The 6612-nt window shown below is 44.1% G+C and overlaps 1 pseudogene; it reads left to right on the top strand.

Annotated features, from left to right (window-relative positions):
• The first annotated feature begins 291 nt into the window (after positions 1-291).
• LOC122026686 lies at positions 292-4719 on the top strand (annotated as a pseudogene).
• The last annotated feature ends 1893 nt before the right edge of the window (positions 4720-6612 follow it).

Genomic DNA, 6612 nt, shown 5'->3' with positions numbered 1-6612 from the left:
TAGGAGGTTATGCTTTAAAATATAATTGCATGTGGGTTGATATCTACAGATATGCCACCGAGACGTCTTGCTCCCCAATCCCCACCTCCACTCCCAGATGCTGCTACTCGTATACTAGAAGGAATGGCTTTACTCCTAGAGCAGCATGCGGGCAGCGTTAATAGGGGACGACAGGATGACGTATATGTGCAATTCAGGAGGATGAATCCTAAAGACTTTGTTGGGACTACTGACCCATTTGTTGCTGAAGGATGGATTCGATCTTTAGAAGTAATCTTCTGATACATGAACATGGCTGACACTGACAGGGTTCGATGTGCCATCTATTTCCTGAAGGATGATGCTTCCCTATGGTGGGAGGGAGCTGAAAGAGGGGTTAATCTAAATACCTTGACCTGGGAGGAGTTCAAGAGGATCTTCTATGAGAAGTACTTCACTGTGGATGTGAGATCGAGGCTGAAGAGGGAATTCATGAGTCTCCGACAGGGAGACCTGTCCGTCGCTGAGTTCGTCAAGAAGTTCGATAGGGGATGCCATTTTGTGCCCTTGATTGCAAATGATGCTACCGAAAAATTGAGACATTTTCTGGATGGTCTCAGGCCTACCATCCGCCGGGACGTTCTACTGGCAGACCCGACTGAATATAATGATGCGGTCACTAGAGCCTACAGAGCCGAGCAGTCCTTGAAAGATATTGAATGGGAGATACAGAGGAAAAGACTCCCTACACAACAACAACAACATCTGAATATGAAGGCACATACAGGACCACAAAAAGGACATGGACAGCAGAAGTCGGAAGGGCAGTCGAAACCTCAATCACAGAAAGTAGCTACCCCAAAGACGGATGAGAAACCAGTGTGCAAGGAATGCAACCGCCAGCACTATGGCAAGTGCCTGTGGGGAACCTACAAGTGCTTCAAATGCGGAGACGATGGGCACAAAGCTAAGGAGTGCCCAAAGCTGCGAGAACCCGTGACTGGTCGAGCATTTGTGATGCATGCCGAGGAGGCAAAGCCAGACGCTACACTTATCACAGGTATCCTAATTGCATGAAATGTTAAGTATGGAATGCTAGGATTAATTGGGGTGATCTGAACTTGATGATTTAGAATTTTGTATGTCTCAAATTTTGTATGACCTAGGATAAGTTTTTGAACAAAAACTTACGGACAAGAGTAGGAAAACAAGAACAAGGGGACTATGATGCACTAAACCTGAGATTTGTTTAGTAGACTTTGGAAACTTTAGGACTGTTAAACAAAAAAAATAAAAAAACTTAGGGACTGGTTTGTAAATTTTGGAGAGTTTATGTACTGTTTACATTTTTAAGGGACTAGATTGTAATTTTTGAAAATGTTAGGCTTGACTAGATATGTTGGTATTATGGCCGCAGGTAGAATATTTATAGCAGGTGTAGCCACCTATGCCTTGCTAGATTCTGGAGCTACACACTTATTTATATCTGAAGCCTTTGTGAAGCGACTAGGAATCTTACCAGAAGACATAGAACAGGGATTCAGAGTCACAGTGCCTTCTGGTGAGCAGATGTTGTCTACCAGGATGGTGAAGGACATGGAGCTTAGGATGCAAGAGAATGTCGTTCGGGCAAATCTCATTGTGTTGTGGATGCCTGAATTCGACATTATTTTGGGAATGGACTGGTTATCACAGAACGGAGCTTCGATTGATTTTCGACAGAGATCAGTGTCTATCAAACCACCCAGTGGGAAGTCGTTTGTATTCGAGGCAGCCGGGAATAGACCGATGCCACACATCATTTCTTGTATCCGTGCGAGGAAGCTTATGAGAAGAGGCTGCCAAGGGTTTCTAGCTAGTCTTGTTTCAGTGTCGGATGCTGTCAGTCAAAGGATTGAAAATGTAGAAGTTGTCAAAGATTTTCCTAGTGTATTTCCTGAGGATGTGTGTGGCATTCCTCCAGAGAGAGAGGTGGAATTTTCTATTGAGCTAATGCCGGATACGATGTCCATCTCTAAGGCACCGTATCGTCTGGCACCCATAGAAATGAAAGAGTTGAAATATCAGATTCAGGAGTTGCTAGATAAAGGATTCATTCGCCCGAGTTTTTCCTGTAAAGAAAAAGGATGGGAGCATGAGGCTATGTATCGACTACCGAGAGTTGAATAGAGTCATAGTGAAAAATAAGTATCCCCTACCAAGAATTGAGGATTTATTTGATCAGTTGCAAGGAGCTTCAATATTCTCGAAGATAGACCTTCGATCAGGATACCATCAGTTGAGGGTAAAAGAAGCAGATGTGCATAAGACAGCTTTCAGAACCCGATACGGACATTATGAGTTTTTAGTGATGCCGTTCGGGGTGACAAATGCCCCGGCGATCTTCATGGATCTCATGAATCGTGTGTTCCAGTCATATCTTGATCGGTTCATTATCATATTCATAGACGATATCTTAGTCTATTCGAAGAGCAGAGAGGAGCATAGTCAGCACTTAAGGACAACATTACAAATACTGCAAGATCAAAAGCTGTTTGCAAATTTCAGCAAGTGCGAGTTTTGGATAGAGAGGGTGGCATTCTTAGGCCACATAAAGTTACGGCAGTCAGAGAATGGCCAGTGCCTAGGACTGCAACTGAGATGCGCAGTTTCTTAGGCTTAGCTGGCTACTATCGGAAATTTATCACGGGGTTTTCCACTATTGCGACACCCTTAACAGCTCTAACGAAGAAGAATGCAAAATTTGTATGGGGATCAGATTGTCAGGAAAGTTTCAAGAAGTTGAAGCAAGCTCTTACTACTGCACCAGTTTTAGCTATGCCAGCAGGGCAAGGAGAGTATGTATTGTATACAGACGCTTCGAAGCTAGGTTTGGGTGCAGTGCTTATGCAACATGATCGAGTTATTGCATATGCATCTAGACAGCTGAAAGTGTATGAGAAGAATTATCCAACTCATGATCTGGAGCTAGCAGCAGTTGTATTTGCATTAAAGATATGGAGACATTATCTGTATGGTGAGAAGTGTAAAGTTTTTACTGATCATAAGAGTCTTAAGTACCTCTTTACCCAGAAAGAGCTGAATATGAGACAGAGGAGATGGCTAGAGCTTGTAAAGGACTATGACTGCGATATTAGCTACTATTCCAGAAAAGCTAATGTGGTTGCTGATGCCTTGAGTAGGAAAACATCAGTCATAGCCCAACTGTCAGTGCAAGGACCCCTTCAGGCAGAGGTTCAGAGGTTCAATCTTGAGATATATGCTAGGGGTGAGGCTCCTAACCTATCTACTCTGACAGTGCAGTCTACCTTAAGGGACAGAATTCGGACAGGACAAACTACAGATGAGCAACTACAGAAATGGAGGCAGAAGGATGAGTCTAAGGGCCTGCCATTATACTCAGTTGAGGATGACATTGTCAAATATCGGGGTCGACTTTGGGTTCCTAGTGGTGACTCACTTAGGGCTGAGATTTTGGCCGAGGCCCATAATACTCCTTATTCAATTCACCCAGGGAGTACAAAGATGTATAAGGACTTATAGCTACTTTATTGGTGGCCAGGAATGAAACGAGACATCATACGTTTTGTATCTGAATGTTTAACTTGTCAGCAGGTGAAAGCAGAACACCAGAGGCCAGTAGGGATGCTTAAGCCACTTCCTATTCCAGAGTGGAAATGGGAAAATATCACTATGGATTTCATAGTAGGCTTACCTAGAACGGTGAAAGGTCATAATGCCATTTGGGTTATAGTAGATCGCCTCACTAAGTCATCACATTTTTTACCAGTGAAGACGACCTTCTCCATGACCCAATATGCAGAACTGTACATCCGAGAAATAGTCAGATTGCATGGAATTCCAGCATCTATAGTATCAGATAGAGATCCGAGGTTTACATCGTCATTCTGGAAGAGTTTGCATTCCGCTATGGGAACTAGACTACTGTTCAATACAGCATTTCATCCTCAGACCGATGGTCAGTCAGAAAGAGTGATACAGATTTTGGAAGATTTACTCCGAGCATGTGTGATTGATTTTCAGGGGAGTTGGGAACCGAAGCTACCTCTAGTGGAGTTCACTTATAACAACAGTTATCAGTCATCTATAGGAATGGCCCCTTATGAAGCACTCTATGGGAGGAAATGCAGATCACCTATTCATTGGGACGAGGTCGGAGAAAGGGCAGAAATGGGACCGGAAATTGTTCAACATACAGCAGATCTAGTGGTCAGGATCCGGGATAGGATGAAGGCTGCTCAAAGTCGACAGAAGAGTTACGCTGACAAAAGAAGAAGGGATCTAGAGTTTGCAGTCGACGATCATGTTTTTGTGAAAATAGCACCGATGAAAGGTGTAATGAGATTTGGTCGGAAAGGTAAACTCAGTCCAAGATTCATAGGGCCATTCGAGATCCTAGAAAGAGTGGGAGCATTGGCCTATCGGGTGGCTTTGCCACCCAATCTAGCAGGAGTGCATAATGTTTTCAATATTTCGATGCTCCGCAAGTACATGTCGAATCCTTCACATGTACTAAATTTTGAACCACTACAGCTTGCACCAAATCTGTCTTATGAAGAGAGACCTACTCAAATTTTGAGCAGGCAGGAGAGGAGACTGCGAAATAAAGTCATAAAGATGGTCAAGGTTAGATGGCTAAATCACTCAGAGGAAGAAGCTACCTGGGAGACTGAGACCGACATGAGGAGTCGCTACCCAGAGTTATTCGGTAAGTTCTGATTTCGAGGACGAAATTTTCTTTTAGGGAGGGAGGAATTATAACATCCAAGGTCTCCTAACGTAAATCGCTAGATTTATTTAATTAAATGGGTTATTCATTTTAATTTGAATAAATGATGGCTAAATAAATATTAAAAGATTTCATAATTTAGAAATAGACAAATACAAAGAAAAAAAAGGGGGTTACGGATATAAAGAAAAAGGTAATCACAATAAATAGAAAAAAAAATAAAATAAAATACAGGGGATTACTGAGTCTAGATAAGGTTAAAGCAAAAACCCTAACCTGGGAGGAGAGAAAATAGCGCCGTCGTGGTCTCCCTTGCCGAAGCACAGTACAAAGGAAAACGTGAGGGAGGAGGTTCGGCTAAAGGCTCCTTGCCCATGCTACTCATCTCCTCACGCCAAGGATAGATTTTTGAACATCTTAAACGCGAAAGGCACGTCCTTAAACCTTTCTTTGCGACATTCAAATCATGATATGGATGCTACTGTAGGTATGCTTGGTAAATATTGAGGATTACGTTTCCAATTGTTGGATTATTTTATTTTGTTATTAGAAGGAAACTTGCAGGTTTTTCTTGAGGATTTTCTTGGATTTACTAGTAAGCTACTGCAGGTGTGTTTGAATAAATAGAGAGGATCATATTTTCAATTATTGGATTACTTTTACCAAAAGGGGACTAGTAGGCTCTTGATATTTCCTGGATTTGCTAGATGAATCATGATGCCTGGTGAATGCAAGGGGCAGGGGCTGCCATAAGGATGGTGCTAGGAGGATGTCTAGTGGTTCTAAGAGGATTAGGCATGAGGATGGTGTTAGGATCGTTCGTACTCGGCTAGAGAGGAGGGGTGTGAATAGCCGACCCCAAATCGTCGTTTCTTTCTACAAAACGTGTTAGCGCAGCGGAAAATACAAAGAAACGAAAGAGAAGAAAACCAAACCTTAACACAAGGATGTAACGAGGTTCGGAGATTAGGGCTCCTACTCCTCGGCGTGTCCGTAAGGTGGACGAGTCCAGTCAATCCGTCGGTGGATGAGTCCCCGGAGAACCGGCTAATACAATATACTCCTTCTGGGTGGAGAAACCTCGCCACAAAACTTGCAACAACAAGAAGGAGTACAAGAAATACAAGTAGAAAGACAAGAACAATGTACAAAACACTAACTCGCCTTCTCGTCGACTGCCTGTGAAGCAACAACTTCTAGGACAACAGCAGCAGCTGACCGTCGACTGGAAGCTCACACGAAGCTTACTGGGGAGAGCTCAACAAAGCTCAGATCGCAGCCCACAAATCTTCAGCAGAAGAGTAGAAAGGAGGAAGAAGAAGATGCACCAAAGCCTTGATCTCCTTTTATAACCTGCGAACCTGCACAGCGAAGATAGAAGCCAGCGGAGAAGACGGAGCGACCCGTTGTGACTCAACGGTCGAATCCTGGACCGATCAGGCTCCACCCTGATCGGTCCAGAACCTTCCGATCGGTCGGGACCGATCAAGCCTGGCTGATCGGTCCCTAGACCGATCAGATTGCTCCAGTGCCCAACTTTGTTGGTTTCTGATCGGCGTGGACCGATCGGCCATAGATCGGTCCACACGATCCCACCTCTCGGTTGCGTCTCGATCGGTCGTGAGACCGATCAGCTATCGATCGGTCCCCGGACCGATCGATAAGCTCCTGAGCTGCGCTTTGCATTACATTTGTTATCCGATCGGTCACCAAATCGATCGGATACACAAACGTATCGGCTGGATTGGTCGGACCGATCCGAGCTTGGTTTTGCCCAAACCAAGTCTCAAACCTTCAAACCAATATCCGGTCAACCTTGACCTATTGGTACATCATGCTTAGCATCCGGCCACCCTTGACCTGCTAAGACTCCCACCAAGTGT

The sequence above is a fragment of the Zingiber officinale genome, chromosome 10A, assembly GCF_018446385.1.
Source record: "Zingiber officinale cultivar Zhangliang chromosome 10A, Zo_v1.1, whole genome shotgun sequence".
NCBI classification, from domain to species: Eukaryota; Viridiplantae; Streptophyta; class Magnoliopsida; order Zingiberales; family Zingiberaceae; genus Zingiber; species Zingiber officinale.
The sequence above is the reverse complement of the archived record's forward strand: the minus strand, read 5'-3'. Positions and strand labels throughout refer to the sequence as shown.